The sequence below is a fragment of the Heterocephalus glaber genome, unplaced genomic scaffold (assembly GCF_053883595.1).
Source record: "Heterocephalus glaber isolate CG9 unplaced genomic scaffold, H.glaber_assembly_v1.0 deba00001547, whole genome shotgun sequence".
In the NCBI taxonomy this organism is placed as follows: Eukaryota; Metazoa; Chordata; class Mammalia; order Rodentia; family Bathyergidae; genus Heterocephalus; species Heterocephalus glaber.
Genome location: NW_028258340.1, coordinates 18,505,050 through 18,522,954, shown reverse-complemented (window position 1 = coordinate 18,522,954; position 17,905 = coordinate 18,505,050). Strand labels below are relative to the sequence as shown.

Here is a 17,905-nt window from a genome sequence, read left to right as displayed (position 1 = left end):
TATCTTTTTATTTCTTTCTCTTCTGTGATTGCTCTAGCTATGTTGGCTATTGGTTTGTCATGAATGGCTTTTATCAGATTGAGATAAGGTCCTTCTACAGCTATTTTCTTCAGGGTTTTTTAAAATCATGAATGGAGGGCCTGGGATTTAGCTCAGTGGTTCTGCTGCCTGCCTTGCAAGCTCAAGGACCCGAGTTCGATCCCAGGTACAAAAAAAAAAAAAATCATGAATGGATGTTGAATTTTATCAGACTTATTCTGTGACAATTGAGATGATCATGTCATTGTGATCCTTGTTTCTGTTCATGTGTGTATTGCATTTATAGTTTTTCGTATGTTGAACCCTCCCTGCATCTGAGAGGAATCCTTCTTGGTCATAATATATGAATTTTTTGATGATTTGTTGCATTCTGTTCACCAGTATCAAGTTGAGGATTTTTGCATCTGTGTTCATTAAAGAAATCGGCCTGTAGTTCCCTGTCTTGGTTTGGTCCTTTCTGCTTTTGGAATCAAGGCAATTCCAGCTTCCCAGAATGACTTTGGGAGTACTCTTTCCCTTTTAATTTCATGAAAGAGTTTGAGGAGTATTGGTATTAGGCCATTCCTAAAGTTCTTATGGAATTTGGGAGTAAATCCATCAGATCTGGGCTTTTATTAGTTGAGAATTTTTTATTATTATTTCTTCAATCTTATTGCATGATATTGGATTATTCAGTATTTTTATATCTTCTTGGTTCAGCTTTGGTAGTTCATATGTTTCAAGGAATCTATCCATTTCTTCTAAATTCTCCATTTTAGTAATGTACAGGTTCTCAATGTTATTATTAATAATCTTCTGGATTTCTGCAGAGTCTGTTGAGATTTTAGCTTTTTTATTGCTAATTTCATTCATTTGGGTCTTTCTTTGGTAAGATTAGCTACTTTGTTTACTTTGTCTACTTTGTTTATTTTTTCAAAGAACCATCTCTCTAATTCATTGACCTTTTTATAAAGTCTCAAATTCATTAATTTCTTCTCTGATCATGGTAATTTCCTTCCTTGTTCTAACTTTGGACTTTGTTCTTGTTTTTCTTGAGGTGCATCATTAGGTTATTTCTTTGAACATCCTGTGTTTTGTTGATGTGGGCATTCACACTCATAAAGTTTGCTCTTACGATCACTCTCATTGGGTACTGGCAATATCATTTGATTCTAGGAAATGTCTATTTCTTCTTTGATTTCTTTTGCAATCCATTGATTATTCCAGATGATACTGTTCAATGTCCATGTGTCTGCATAAATTCAGTAGTTATTTTTGCCATTCATTGCACTATGATTTGATAATAACCATGGGATAAATTCAAATTTTTGCATTAACTTAAGGTTTATGGCCTATCACATGGTCTATTTTGGAGTCTATTTCTCACTGCTGAGAAGAATGTGGATCCTGTGGTTGTTGGGTAGAACACACTCTAGATATCTATGAAGTCCATTTATTCAAAGGTTTAGTTTAACTCTGGTAGTTCTTTGCTGACTTTTTTCCAGATGATCTGTTTATTTGTGACAGTGGGTTACTGAGGTCCCCCATTATAATCGTGTTGGTGTTTATCTGACTTTTTATGTCCAGTAGTGTTTGCTTGTGAAGCTGGTCATGCCAGTGTTTGGTGTGCATTTGTTTATAATTGTTACTTTCCTGTTGAATTCTTGCTTAACTAATATGTAGTGACCTTCTTTGCCGCTTCTGATGAGTTTTGGCTTGAAATTCCCATTGTGTGAAATTAGGATAGCAACTCCTGCTTTTTCCCATTGCATGAAATATTGTTTTCCATCGTCTGATTTTTAATCTGTGTATTTGTTTTTGAATTAAATGTGTTTCTTGTATACTGCATATTTTTGGGTTTTCTTTCATGATCCATTCTACCAATCTGTGTCTTTTGATTGGCCAATTGAGATGATTCTCCTTGAAAGTTATTACTGAAAGATATTGGCTTATTGCTGTTATTATATTATTTTCCTGTTGCTAATTTTCTTTTCTTCTTCTTCTTTCTGCTTAAGTGCTCACTCTGCCTGGTGTATTCATTCTATTAGACATTTTGGCACGGTTGGTTTTATGGTCACTTTGTAGAAGATTCTTGAAAATTTTTAGAGCGCTAGTTTGCTTGTCATGAATTTCTCAAGGTGCTCTTTCTCTTCAAAATACCTTATTTATCCATCAGTTTTGAAAGAAAGTTTTGCAGGGTGTATACATCTGGGTTGGAAATTCCTATTTTTTAGGGCTTGAAACACTCCACCCCAAGCTCTCCTGGACTTTAAGTTCTGTAATGAGAAATCTGCTGTAATTCTGATGGGTTTACCTTTGTAAGTGATTCGTTGCTTTTCTCAAACAGCTTTTAAGAAACTGTCCCTTCATTGAACTTGTGGTATTTTGACTATAATGTGATGTGGGAAGGTTCTCTTTGGGTTGTGGTTATTTAGGGTCTTATATGCTTCATTTATTTATTTATTTATTTATTTATTTATTTATTTTTGGTACCAGGCATTGAACTCAGGACCTTGTGCTTCCAAGTCAGGCGGCCAAACCACTGAGCTAAATCCCTGGCCCTTGCTTCATTTATTGTATGTTTAATTCTTTCCCAATATTTGGAAAGATTTCTGCTATTATTTCTGTAAACAAGTTTTTTTTGCCCTTTGTGCTGTCTAATTTTGACTTATTCCAATTAATCTTAGATTACTCTTCTTTGTGTCATCTAGCAGCTGTTAAATCCATTTTTCATGTTCTCTTGTTGTTTTTAAGATATCTCTGAGTAATTGGTCTTTGAAAGCATCCCTGTCTTCTAATCCAGATATTCTATCCTCACATTGGTCACTTCTGCTCCTGACACATTCAATGTAATTTTTAATCTTCTAGATTTTTGTTTGGAACCTTTTCATGGACTCTAATTCTTTGCTCAAATGGTCATTCATGTTTTGTATCATTTTATTTAGCTTAGCTAGCTTTTTATGAGTGTCTCTGTAAACTTCTTTATCATTTTGTCTTTTACTTTTATTATCTGTTTAGCTGTATCTTCTGTAATCCCAATGAGTGCCTCATTGATCTGCGTTTTTAATCTTCCTTGTATCATTCAAATAATTTGGGTGTGTGGCTTTTGTTTTCCTCCTCCTTGATACCCCAAGAATTGACTATGGGTGAGTTGGGAGTTTGGAGGACAATTTGTTTCCTTGTTTTCTCATGTTTTTATTGGACTTTTAAAAAATTTGTTTTGTTTTCTTTGTGGGATGCTTATAGTGGAAAGATTGATGCTAGTATAGAGACCTCTTTAGTTACTCTGGTTTTCAGTGATGCATTCTGGGCATGGCTAAGTATAATCTTTTGCCTCTGTGCCAAGATCTGATAACCTATGCTAATATGGGAGAGGAAGGGCTGAGGATTTAGCTCAGTGGTTTCACTGCCTGCTGCGCAAGCGCAAGGACTGGAGTTCAATCCCCAGTACCAAAAAAAATATATATATGGGAGAGGAGGATACAGTGCAATTTGCTCAACACTCTGAGAATGGATAGAAGTATTGTTAACGTTACAAATGCAATCTGGATATTGGCATACAGAGAAAACCTACTAACAGCAACAATTATGAAAATGGAAATATCAACCAATTCAGCAACAGTAATATTATCTAAGACAAATTGGATATTGTGGTACCATAAGAACAAATAATGTACTACTCTTTTTTTTGGAGATAGGGTTTTGCTATGTAGTTTAGGCTGGCCTTGAACTCACTATGTAGCCCAGGCTGGCCTCAAATTCATGGTGATCCTCCTGCCTCAGCCTCCCAAGTGCTGGGATTATAAGCACGCACCACCACACCTGGCTCTATAATGTACCATTCTTAACCTTAGAAAAGAAATGCACAGTTATAGTACAATCACTAAAACAGCACAAATATTGACATCTACCTAATATGTACTAAATGCAACAACTATACCTCCACTAATAATAGAAAAGAGTTTAACAATAATAACATAGACTTAACTGACAATGAAAAGATTAATAAAGCTTGATGGTTATACTATTAAAGATATAGTGTTGGTTTCCGCTGCGCAAGCACAAGGTCCTGAGTTTGATCCCCAGTACCAAAAACAAAAACAAAAACAAAAAAAGATATAGAGTGTTGGGAATGGGATAATGCAGGAGGAAAATGTGAAAAATTCAACAGTGAGAGATGACAAGGAGAGAAAAGTGAGACAAAGGATCCTATTAAGGAGTACAAGGATATTTACAAAGTAGATAAAGGTAAGAGAAAAAGAAAATGAGAAATAGAAGATAAAAGAAAAATGAGGAAAGAACAAGAAGAAAAAATAATAAGGAAAATAAAGATAAGATAGAATAAAAAATTTTAAAAATGAAGAACAAAGGAAAATTCCCCAAACCCCAATAAACCAGTGATGAATAGGAAAGGCAATGAAAAAAGAGAGTCTAAAAACAGAAAAACCTCTATATTTTTGAATGAATGGTTTTCTTCCTTGATCTGCAATATTGGAATCCAGGAGTCCATGTGGCCTTACATCTTGAGGGTTCTGAAGTTCCCCTCCTCCATTCCAGAGGCTCATTTGTTTACCCCAGGTTGTGGCAATCTCCAAGCTGTGATAGGTCCCTTCTCCTGTGGGTAGATAAGGAAGGCAATTAAGCCCCATCTCCATGATTGATACAGGCAAGGGCTCAAGTATTCAATGCCAGCACTTTCAGACTCAGTGCAACTCAGGCTGGGCCTGGCCTCCCACCATAGGCAGTGAGGTTTGTGTCCTTCCTGGTCCAAGCTCAAACTTCTCAAGGGATCTCTTTTCAGTCCATTCGCTTTCCATTGTTGTGTCCTGTAACTGTCTCTCACTCAGCCACTCTGAGATGGTAACCCTGGGAACCCTGAAGTGAAGACATCCCCCAGCTGTTCTGAGTCCCAAATTCAATCAACCCTTAACAGAATGGTGCCTGATCAAGCACACTCCAGCAATGTGGTGGGCACCTATGCTGGGATTTCTATCCAGCTGTTGCCTGTCATGTAGAGGGAGTCCCCTCAGAGGAAAGCTCTGCACTCACCTTACAGATCACAACTACTACTGTGAGCTCCCCCTGGAGCTCATATTGCTACCTAAGCCCTCTGCTTCTGTTTATTTCTGGAGCACCCAGTATTCACCTTACTTCTGTAAGCCAGACTCCCTTCCCAGTGAGCTGGGAGCTGGGAGCCAGGGAGAGTTCAAACTGTTTCATTTCCTTATCTCCATTGTGGTCCACCCCCCTCAAACTTCTTTGTAACTTTTAATTGTCTGGTCAGTTCCTGATTCCCAATGACCTACTTCTCTTTTGTTCTTCCCCAAGTGGCTATGTTCCAGAGTCTGGATACCAGGAGTACTGCCACTCACCACAAAACCATGTTGATTCTCTATTAAAGTTTCTATTTTTATAGTGAACATTCTTTACTTGCATATTAAAAAAACCAGAAAATAAAATTATTGAAAATTGGCCACATATAAAAGACAAAATTGGCCGGGGATTTAGCTCAGTGGTTTCAGCACCTGCTGCACAAGCACAAGGACCCAAGTTCGATCCCCGGTATCAAAAAAAAAAAAAAAAAAGACAAAATTATGGAAATTCAAGAAACAAGCAAGAAAAAGCAAAGGAAAGGGACTATTCACAGAACAATACCATACACTTTTCCATATATTCTTTCTTAATAGCTGCTCAGTTTAAAGCTGAAACTGTCTTCTATTATTTATCCATTAATGTATTGAGGGCGAATTTTTCACCATAATTACACACACATAACATATAGCCTAACGTCCATACAGACATCTTCAAACTTCCAAGAGACCTGAGATCAGAGATTTCCTTCCTCCAAGCATTCTTAGTATATGATGATGTAGAACATCTCTTCCCAAGTGTAACTAGAATATAAGTACCTTTGACCCTCTACCCAGACTAGGTCAAGATCTGATTTCAGGAACTCTGCCTCCTGCCCTTGAGTGCACCATCAAATTCATCAAACCTCTTTCACTAAGTCAAGAAGTTCCACAGACCTCCTTCTTTGGCAGTAATTTGTCCCACAAGAGGAGCAACACTTGCCATATTCATATGCCCTTAGATGTGATACTGCTATTTACCTCTTGCATGCTGTCTCATTTTCCACATTAGTCCACCTTTATCTATTCAGTAACTTAGTCATTCACATCATAGGTACTTTTTTATTATACTCTCTGTTCTACTGGCTAGGAAACAACTCTTATCATCAAGCAAATATATTTGAGTCACCAATTTGAATCTGCCAAGGTTGGCTAATAGGTTTAGGTCAGAAAATAACATATATTTTGGAAGAGAAATTATGTAAAAGGTACTACTAATTTGTTATGACCAAGAGCCATGAGGGAGATTTCAGAGGTGAATAAACATTACAGCTGAGTCATAAAGAATGAAGAAGAAATCTTCAACTAGAAATTGGTGAAAGAAGATTCCAGGAAGAGAGACCAGCCTGGGTAAAATTAAGGAGATATGAAAGTGAGGCACATTGAGGGACTATTAGTAACTCACTAGTTACCACACAGAGACCTAGGTTGGGGGGAGTATATCATGAGGTAAAAGTAACAGAAGAGGAGCTAAGAATCCAGGAGAGGGACTGACACTGGAAAGGACTTAGTTTGCCTTGTGGACCTAGGACCATAGCCTTCACCTGAGCTGGCATTTAGGCTTGTACGACACATTAATGAGTAAGGTCAAGAAGAGTGAATGTGTATAAGGGTACCTTCAGGCCATGAAGACTTGATGTAAGTCCTAGATGAGTTCACTCCCCCTGAGCTGATTTACCTCTGTAAATATGGCCTGTAGGCAGCAGGTGAAGAGCTGGCCTATAGGCAGAAGGTGAAGGTCTGATTTTTTTTTGTACTGAGGATAGAACCCAGGGCCTTCACACCAAACTGCAACCCCATCCATTTCTTTATCTTTTTTAAATTTTGAGACACGTTCTCCCTAAATGATTGAGCTAAGTCTGTTCTTGAGCTTCTGATCCTTCTGCCTCAGTCTCCCAGAGAGCTGGGATTACAGGCTACCACTCCCTGGATTGAAAATCTGATTTTAAAATATATATTTTTGCTGTGGTGTGGTGGCACACGCCTGTAATCCCAGCACTAGGGAGGCTGAGCAGGAGGATTGCTGCAAGTTTGAGGCCAGCCTTGGCTACATAGTGAGTTCAAGTTCACCCTGAACTACATAGCAAGACCCTGTCTCAATGCCCAAAAGATAAAGAACATTGAGTAAGAGAGGGTGAGCTTTCTCTCCACTTCTGAATGTAAGAAACAGATGTTGGTACATAAAGGACTCTAAGTAATGAGGTGGAATATTGATATTTTGAGATCAGACAGCATTAAGTACCTAAGATGAGAGTACCCTTGACACAAACAGCAGTAATCTCATGGAGGGCAGGCACCACTAGCTGTAGTCAGGTGTACATACCAACCTGCAGTGGCTTTATGTCAAACAGATCCACAAGAGCACTGAAGAGGGAGAACTTGAGATGACAAGCAATGGTATGTGAGACAGCAGTCAGGACTCAAAAACTGAATAATTAGATGTACATTTAAGAGTGTGGCACATGTTTAAATACTGCACTGTTTCTCTGGTGTGAAAAACTGAGTGTGGAGGGCCAGGGATTTAGCTCAGTGGTGCCGCGCCTGCCTTGCAAGTGCAAGGTCCTGAGTTTGATCCCCGGTACCAGAAAAAAAAAAAAAAAAAACAGAATGTGGAAACAAGTACTGAGATGCATAATGGATGTTGGAAAATGGGAAGAAATTGTTCAAATGGGGAGGGGAACAAGGGAGGAAGGGGAAAGGAAGGAACAAGAAAAAAAATGAAAATAAAAGGAAAAAATGGAAACAAAGCTTTTGTACATGGGGAGGGGAGGGGGTTTGAGGGGAGGAATGGGATAAATTTTTTAAAAAGAGTGTGGTGAGTGAAGATAATGGCAGAGTGGCCACCAATAGTCAAATTCATCCTCTCTGAGATCTGGAATCCAGATAGTGAAAAATAAAAACTTGTTAGCGACAAGTATATCATCAGGATTTGGGAAGGAATTGACAAAAAATTAGAAGTTAGAAAGAAGTTGGAAATATGGTCCACAATGCAGAGAAAAGAAGAAAACCATTTGGTCTCTGTCCCAAGCTGTCACAACTTATGAGGAGAAGAACCTGGCTCCCCAGAAGCAAGATAAGCACCCAAGGCTAGGAGATGCAGGGAGAAATGGTAGTGAAGACCATGGCCTTGGTGAACTGCAAAAAGAGCATGGGATTTTGTTCTGAGGCAACTCCTTCCACACATCAGGCAACAGCAGAGAGGGATTCAAGAGCAGGTGCCCACCATATCACCAGAGAATACTCGACCAAACACCATTTCGGGAAGGGATCGATCATTTAAATCCCGGACTCAGAACAACTCAAAAATAACTTCACTTCAGGGTTCCCAGTGTTACCCTCCCACAGTGACTGGGTGAGAGACAGGCACAAGAGACAGCCATGGACAGGGAACAGCCTAGAAAGAGATCCTCTGAAAAGTTTAAACTCAAATCAGAAGGAACACAGGCCCCACCCTGCACAGTTAGAAGCAAGGCTTTGTGTTGGGCTCAAAAGTGCTTGCAGGTATTAAGTACTTGAACCCTTGCCCTGTCTACATCCAGCACAGATCTGAGGCATGACTGTGTTCCCTATCCACAAAATAGAGGAAAAATATGTCTCAGAACAGACATTACCACACCATAGGGAAACATAGGTAGAATAGGGGGCACACCTTATAAACCCAAAGACCATAAGGCTGGGTGGAGAAAACTGAGACTTTCTGGATTCCAAAACTGCAGATCCTAGAAAGAAACTACTCATGCAAAAATAAAGAGAAAAATTGTTTTCTCTATTTTTGAACTCATGTTCTTTTTAATTTTCTTTCCTTCTTTTTCCTATTCCTTTGGTTTTTCCTCTATTTCCTTTCTTTTTTCCTTTTAATTTCACCTATTTTGTATTCTCCAAATTATTTCTTTTTTCTCTCTTTTTAAAATTTTATCTTCTATTTCTCATTTTTTGTTACCTTTATTTAATTCTATAAATGTCCTTCTACTCCATAATAGAATCCTTTGTTTCACTTTCTCTCCTCCTTCCCATCTTCCATGTTTTTAATTTTTCAATTTTTTTGCACCCTCTCATTCCCAGCCCTCTATATCTTTGAAAGTATAACCATTAAGCTTTATTAATCTTTACATAGTTAATTAACTCTATGTGACCATTGTTGAATTCCTTTCTATCATTAGTGAAGATATAGTTATCACATTTCCTATATATTTGATATATGTCAATATTTGGTTTGTTAGAGTTTATACTATAACTGTAGATTTCTTTTCTAAGGTTAAGGATGGTAAATTATTGATTCTTATGGTATGTCAATATCCAGTTTGTCTATATCCAGTTTGTCTTAAATAATATTATTGTCACTGATATATTTGATATTGCCATGGTTGCAGAGTTGTTGTTATTAATAGGTTTGCTCTGTATGCCAATAGCCAGGTTACCTTTGTGACATTAACAATACTGTATCCCATTCCCAGAAAACTGGGTGCTGGGGCAATTACACTCCATGCCCCCTCCCATATTAACATAGGTTATCAGATCTTGGGAAAGAGGCAAAAGATTATACTTAGCCATGTATCAGATAAACACCAACACAATTATAGGGACCTCAGTACCCTACTGTCACAAATAAACAGATCACCTAGAAAAAAATCAACAAAGAACTATCAGAGTTGAACTAAACCTTTGAATAAATGGACTTCATAGACATCTACAGTGTGTTCTACCCAACAACCACAGAATCCACATTCTTCTCAGTAGAGTATGGGACTTTCTCCAAAATAGACCACATGCTAGCCCATAAACCTTAAGTTAATGCACAAAATTGAATGTATCCCATGCCTATTATCAGATCATAGTCAAAGGAAACCATAAATCAATGGCAAAGGAAACCACTGAAATTAGGCACACACATGGAAATCAAACAATACTATCTTGAACAATGAATGGATCACAAAAGAAATCAAGGAAGAAATAGACAATTCCTAGAATCAAATGATATTGCTAATACAACATGTTGGAAACTATGACAATGACAATAACAGCAGTCCTGAGAAGGAAGTTTATGATCTCATGGGGCTTTCAGAGGATATCTAAATATAAAGCATAACAATGATTTAGTATATTACACAAGTGAAATGCTGCCATTCACTAATTAATCTATTCCATGAATATTTTTGGACTGTTTGGTTCTCATTGTGAAACTAAGAAATGGCCATAGTAAACTACACTTAATTCTATGTACTATTTTTCATATTCTATGCTTGATTAGTGTCATTCAAATAGTCAGTTCCATGGACCTTTCAGCACATCTCTTATGTTAATATAGAGATAAATGTAATAGTAGACTTTATGCATAGTTGGGTGCACTGTACACTCACACATGTCATTCACATGTTAGTCTTTACCATGGATCTTTCTGTAGTCCTCATTATGGTCAATGTGGAAGGAAGTGATGGTCACATGAATGTAGACTGATTCCATGTGTAGCCATGTGTTCTGCACATTCAAGGAACACCATTGATACCCTAGTGTATGACATGGAGCACTCGATCTCTTACATGCTTAATGTAGAAGTAAGTGATGGGCAAGTGAAAGTCAATTTTTTCCATATATGGCTGGCTATACACATATTTTCTATACTTAATTTAATATTTTATGGATTAAACTTAAAAGCAAGCTGGGCATGGTGCCAGAACTCTTGGAGGCTGAGGCAGGAGGATCACCATTTTGAGCCCATTCTGGGAAATTTAGCAGCTAAGTGAGACTATGTTTCAAAATTCTAAAAGAGCATTGGAAGTGTAGCTCAGTTTGAAAGCCATGGGTTCCATCCCTATATTGAAAAAAAGATATCATTATGACTAATGAAAATTGTTCTAAACAAATGACTGATTTGGGGATGTCAATACTCGCTGATATACTTGCCTGGAATGCATGAGGCCCTGGGCTCAATCCTCACTACTGCAATTCTACTAGCTTCTTTAAGATTTAAATATAAACTATTTTGATGCATAGGTATCATTATAATCATCTATCTCATTACCTAGTATTATAAAAGGATGTCCTCAGTAGTTACTGTCTTAGTCCAGGCTGCTATAACAGAATATCATAGAGTTCTTGGCTCAAAATATATTTATTTCTCACAGTTCTGGGGACTGGAAGTCCAAGATTGGGATGCCAGCATGAGTTATAGGGAGAGGCCTCTTTCTGGTTTACAAATACTCATCTTCTGGTTATATCCTCATATGTAGGAAAAAGAGCTATTTATTTGTCTGGTTCATTATAAGAGCTCTAATCCCATTCACAAGCACTCCATTTTCATGACCTAACTACCTCCCAAAGGCCCCATCTCCAAATACCAATTCTTTGGGGTTAGGGTTCCAATGTATAAATATTGAGAGGACACATACATTTAGTCCATTGCACTAACCAAACCCCCCATCTAAATAATGGTTTGACAGCTTCCTCCATCAGCTTTCCATATTTGCTTCTCCTATTATTCAACCTGAGATTAGTTCAAGTTTTCAGTCTTTTTTTTCCCCCTCTGGTACTGGCAATTGAACTCAGGGCCTTCACACTACACTATATCCTCAGCCCTCTTTAAAAAAAAATTTTTTTTAGATTTTGATACAGGGCTTCCCTAAGTCACTAAATTGCCCAGACTGGGCTCAAAATTGCACTATTCCTGCTTCAGCCTCCCAGAGCACTCAGATTACAGGCATGAGCCACCATGCCCGGCTTCTCACTCTATTTGTCATATTATGTTTTACAACCCTTCCCTTCCCAAACTTTTCACTTTAGCCTCCTGTAAACAGGTCAGAACCTCTTTCTAACCTGCTTCTCCACCCTTGCTCTCCATAAGAACACACCTCTGCAAAGCTTTCTCCCTTTCACCTCAAGGACCAGATACGTATTTGTTAACTAGCTTGTTCCCTCTGATGCCAACCTATTCCCTTCTGTCCTGTGTGACTTGTCTGAAACCTTTGCATTTGCCAGGGATTTAAACTAGTTTTGCAATACTGGAAAACTTAGATGTGGTAGATTATTTCCAAAGAACACTACAAAATTTAACCCTGCCCTTGAATGAATACTCTTTTCCATGGGACTCAGCTGTTCCTCCCATTGATACAGTAAATGGAAGTGTGTGTGTGCGTGTGTGTGTGTGTGTGTGTGTGTGTGTGTGTCCTGAAGAGTGAACCCTGGACCTCATGCATACTACACAAATGATCTACTATGGAACAGCATCCCCAGGCCCAAATAGACGAAGTTTATTTTCTCATCCCTTGAATCTGAAACTAGCCTTATTTCTTTGTTTTTTATTTCTTTTGGGTTTTATTGGGGGGGGGGTCTTGGTTTGTTTGTTTGTTTGTTTGTTTGTTTGAGACAGGGACTCCCTATATAGTTCAGGCTGGCCTTGAACTGTTGAATTCATTATGTAGCCCAGCTGGCTTCAAATTCACAGCAATCTTTCTGCCTCAGCCTCCCAAGTGCTGGGATTACCGGTATGCACCACTACACCTGGCTTGGAGCTGGTCTTGTGAGCAGCTATAACATCAAAACGCAACAGAAATCATGCCACACCCATTCCAAGCTACATCTCAAGAAACCTTGAAGTTTCTTTTCTAATCCACTTATAACACTGAAGCTGACATGTGACAGAACCTAGGAAAATCTCTTTAAGGACAAGCACAAGGAGGAGAGACAGGCCCAGTAGGGAGTCAATGCTAATTACTAGACATTCAAGTGAAACTGTGTGGGACCATCAAGCCCTAGTTAACATACCAGATGCCCAAAGCTATCTGCATGAGCCCAAGCAAGAGCAGCAAAAGGATCACCCAGCTACACTAAGCCCAAGTTGGTGATGCATCAAACAATAAGCAAGGGCTGGGGATGTAGCTCAGCAGTGCCACACCTGCCTGGTAAGTGCAAGGTCCTGAGTTCGATTCCCAGTACCGGCAAAAACAAAAGGCCGTAAGCAAATAAAATTGTCATTGCTTTAAATGGATTACAATTCAGGGTGGTTTGTTATATATCAATGGAAAACTTGCACACTATATACATATATGTAGGCCAATTTCACCATTGATCATGGGTCCCCTCATCACTGATTTCAACAAACATTTTTGTATACCTATTATTAGCCAGGCTGTGTGCAGTAGTCACGAGGCTCAGGGATATGTTGGTGTCATGTGGAATTCAGACCCTAAATAGGTAATTATAAGTTTGATAAATGTAAGGAAAAAAGAAATACAGATGATGTGGAAGTGGATAATATGAGGGAAACTAACCCCAATAAATGAATTTGCAGCTGAAACTTGACTGAGAAGTTGCCAGACTAAGGCTAGAGAGTAAAGAAATGAGCAGGAATAACTACATTCTAATAGGCTTGGAGTTGAGAGAAAGTATGGAGTGAAAAAAGCCCGTGATGGAAAAGGCATCAAGAGGGAGCAAGAGAAACTTGCTTATAAGACTCTCATTCACAGAGGCCCAAGGTCACCAAATTCCAATAGCCTACTTGCATTTGCTAATTTCCTATTTTTGAGACAAGGTCTCATTCTGTAGTCCAGGCTGGCCTTGAACTTACTATTCAGCCCAAGGGCATGTATCACAACATCCTATCCAGGGCCGGGGATTTAGCTTAGTGGCACTATGCCTGTCTCGAAAACACAAGGTCCTGAGTTCGATACTGGTGCAAAAAAAGAATACATCAGCACAACATCCTATCTTTTGTAAAATTCTACAATCCCTTGAAAACATTCATAACATTCTGGTTTTAATCTGAGGCAAAAATACTAATAGGTTCTTAAATCTTTGACATTTTTTGGACTTACTATAAAGCTCTTTCTGTATTTCCTTTCATTTACTCATTGCTGTGACCCCATATTAGATACTTGTCAGCTCCCAATTTTTTAAAATTGGGAAACTGAGGCACAATCATTCTGCTGATAGGTGATAAAACCAAGAATTAAATCCAGGTCAATATGAAACCAGAATTTAAGACATGCTATCTTGTTAATATCTATCTAAACTATGTTGCAGAGAAACTCAGCTGCTCCCTAAATATTAATTTTGAAAAAATAGAAAGACTGCTGAAGAAAAGTGTAATTCAGAAGATCTGAGACTGACATAAGCAACTGTCATGTGTGTTAATTGATGTACTCTGGTAGGAAGCTTTTGTGCTGTTCAAGGGAGATGAAATTTAAGATTTTAAAAAATCATGATTGTAGCCTACACTTGAGTCTGTGCCTAATGAAATAGTCAAATAAGACTGAAGCAAGACTCACACAGCCCTTTTGTGACTAATTGGTTACTAAGACAAAGCCCGATCCATACTGTGAAAAGTCAATTGCTTCAGAGATGAAAAGAATTGCGTTCAAAGGAAGTCCTTGTACAAGTGTTTTGTTCCTGCTGGGTCTGAGCCTTCAAGCAGATCATAAGATAGTATATCAAAATCTCTCCCAAAGCACTATTATGGAAATTAACAAATAAATCATTGAAAAGTAAAACTAAACTAAGATCCCTAGGAAAAGAAAATCAATTCTCTAGAACAATGACTACATAGCTCAATTGTGGTAGCACAAGCCTGAAATCCTGGCACTGAGGTTCATGAAGGAGGATCACCATGAATTCCAGGCCAGCCTGAGCTACACAGGGAGTTCAAGGTCAGCCTGAACTACATAGTGAGACCCTGTCTCAAAAACCAAAATAGGGAAATGAGGATGAGAGTGTAGCTGAGTGCTTGCCTAGCATAGCATGCACAAGGCCCTGGGTTCAGCCCTCAGCACTGTAAAACAAAACAAAATAAGACAAAATGCTGGGAACATCTCAAATGTCTGTCAAGTGAATGAATTAAAATATTGTAGAGCATCATACAATTTAATATTACTAAATAATAAGAACGAATGTGTATAGAGGCTGGACCTGCAAATATCCAATGGATATTAAAAGCAAGATAAAAGCCAGGTATGGTGACCAATACCTATACTCCCAGAACTCTGGAAGGCTGAAGCAGGGGTATTACAAGTTAGAGCCTAGCTGGGTAACTTAAAAACATAGTGAGACCTTGTCTCAAAGTAAAAAAAAATACATACATGCATGTCAGGGCTGGTAGGCTGAAGGGGAGCCCTGGTCAGGCGACGCTCCCAATGAAAAGAACATGTGTGGAGTAGACATTACAAAAGCAGGAACCAAACTTTAATTTCCAGTACAGAACTTATAGCGATTCTTTATCACCTTTTCTAAGATGCAGTAAGACAAAGCAGCCATTCAACCTTGCATAGGCGCGTGGTACATGCTGATTTATTATTATTATAACAGTCTGTTATGTGCCTGCGCTAAATGACAAAGTTGTGTCCTCAGATGCCCTCAAGTGCCCTCAGACCCCAGGCTTTGACACATCTGCCAGCAGTCCCCTACAATGCATACATACATGAAGGAAGGAAGACAGGAAGGGAAGGAGAGAGGGGCTGGAGATACAGCTCAGTTTGAAGGCCCGGGGTTCAATCTCCAGTACTTGGGGTGGGGTGGGATGGGAAGGATAAAGCTTGGTGTCTCTGCTTTCATTTTCTTTTTTTTGTCTGCGTCATTACCTGAAAACTCTGGGTCAAATCTTTTCTCAGCTCTACATACATAAGCATGTGTTGTTCTTGTTGTTGTTGATGATTTTTTTTTTTTTTGGAACGGGGGATCGAACTTGGGTCCTTGCGCTTGCGCAGCAGGCGGCGAAACCACTGAGCTAAATCCCCGGCCCAACATATATAAGCATGTTAATCATTCTGTGAGTGTCAGCCTAAAAGTCTGCAAAAAGTTGATTAGTCCCAAACTTCTATAAACTATCACATACTCCTTCAAGACTGAGGACACTAAGATATGAGATTTATAGGGACATTGAACCAAATCCAGAAGTTTCCATTGCCTTAAACCTACAGTCACCTTTGATTCCAGCAGACTCACAAGACTGACACTGGCCCAAGCAGAAACAATGATCTCATGGAGACTGAACTGACCCATTAAGCAATAAGGACTTCTCCCAGAGCCACCTAGCAAAAAACAGAACTAAGATAATTAATGATGAACCAGACTGTAACCCTACCCAGCCAAAATACAAAAGCAGGTCATATTCTCCTGTGAATAGGCAGGTCTGAACCTCTTCATCAGAGTACACCCCCTCTGGCTATTCAGGCAAAAGTCCTTTCCCTATTTTCTCCTACTTTCCTTCGTTAAGGAGCCAGCTTGATCCTTGTTAGACCCTTGAGTCCCTTATCATTTTCTCTAATTTTCCAGTTAAGGCTTTTGTTCTGCAAATTCATGCCTCACTTTTAACTTCCACTGTCACTGAAACAAGGACCTACACAAACCTACGACAAATGGCCCTTTGGTACATACAATAACATGGATGGATCTTGAAGTAATTTTTCACTGTGAAGAAAATGTCAAAGAAAAATGAATAATTACTATATGATTCCATTTAAATGAAACTAGTCAATAACTAGTCAATAGCATCAGAAAACATGAATGGTTTGTTGCCTTAGATAGAAGATGCAGAAAAGAATCCCAAAGGGACATGAAGCAGCTGGGCATGGTGGCACATGTCTGTAATCAGGGGGCTGAGGCAGGAGGGTCATGATGAGTTCAAGGCCAGCCTGGGCTACGTACTGAGTTCAAGGCCATTTTAAACTACATAGCAAGACCTTTCTCTCTCTCTCTCTCTCTCTCTCTCTCTCTCTCTCTCTCTCTCTCTCTCTCTCTCTCTCTCTCTCTCTCTCTCTCCCTCCATACATATATATATATATATATACACAAAAGATATTCACTATTACATTTGGTGCTTTGGCTTCAGTGCAAGAGATTCAGAAATAAATAAAATGAGGTATATGGTTGAATACCAGCTGCTTCATGGGTTAAAAGAATGAAAAAAATCCTTCAATTAACTGAAAAGACAGTACAGAAAAGGGAAGCAATTCTAGAAATAAATGTGAATCATTCCCAGTTTCATAAGTTATTTCTAAATGTATCATGCTAGTAGCCCATCTTATTCCCAGAAGTTTCAGATTTTTAAAATGTAAAATTTTATAAACACAGAAATACCCACATCATAGCTCAATGAGGAAAGAGATTGGAATCTTTGGGGACAGTCTTTACCAGATATCATGGCATGTTTTGTAATGTAAATTTGGGCTAAGAGAAGGCAAAATGCTCTTTAAAATGAGTAGAGCCAAGGGCTGCGGACGTAGCTCAGTGGTGCCATGCCTGCCTGGCAAGTGCAAGGCCCTGAGTTCGATCCCCAATATGGAAAAAAAAATGAGTAATGGCAAAGTTTTGGCTCCCAATAAATAAAAGGAATAATGGATTTTCCTTATAGATCTTTGGGTTTTGCCTCTAGTAAACATGACTTTGAAAGAAATTTAATTTGTGTGGAGACAAGATGTACTTTATTTTACTCTCTCTCTATTTTTTGAGACAAGTCTGACTATGTAGTTCAGGTTGACCTTGAACTCACTATGTACCCCAAGGTGGCCTCAAACTCATAGTGATCCTCCTGCCTTGGCCTCATCAGTGTTGGGATTACAGGTGTGCACCACCACACCCAGCTGGCTGTATTTGATTTTAAATTCTCTAGATTGCTGGACAAGGTAGTACACACCTGTAATCCAGCCTAGGCTAAACAGTGAACTCAAACCCACCTTGAATTACATAGTGAGATCCCGTCTCAAAAACCCAAAAATAAATAAATAAATTCTCTAGATCAACCAGAGCCCCCTACTCTTCATGTCCCCGTTCCC

At 38.8% G+C, this 17,905-nt stretch overlaps 1 protein-coding gene across 2 annotated transcripts in view; it reads right to left on the bottom strand.

Moving 5' to 3' along the window:
* Tasl (TLR adaptor interacting with endolysosomal SLC15A4) overlaps window positions 1–17,905 on the bottom strand; it is a 95,205-nt gene that overhangs the window by 42,364 nt on the left and 34,936 nt on the right. For both annotated transcript variants that reach the window (XM_021262608.2, XM_004850060.3), the window contains exon 3: window positions 4,539–4,633. The gene's annotated coding sequence lies outside the window, so the exon portion shown is untranslated. The remainder of the gene's footprint in view (window positions 1–4,538; window positions 4,634–17,905) is intronic.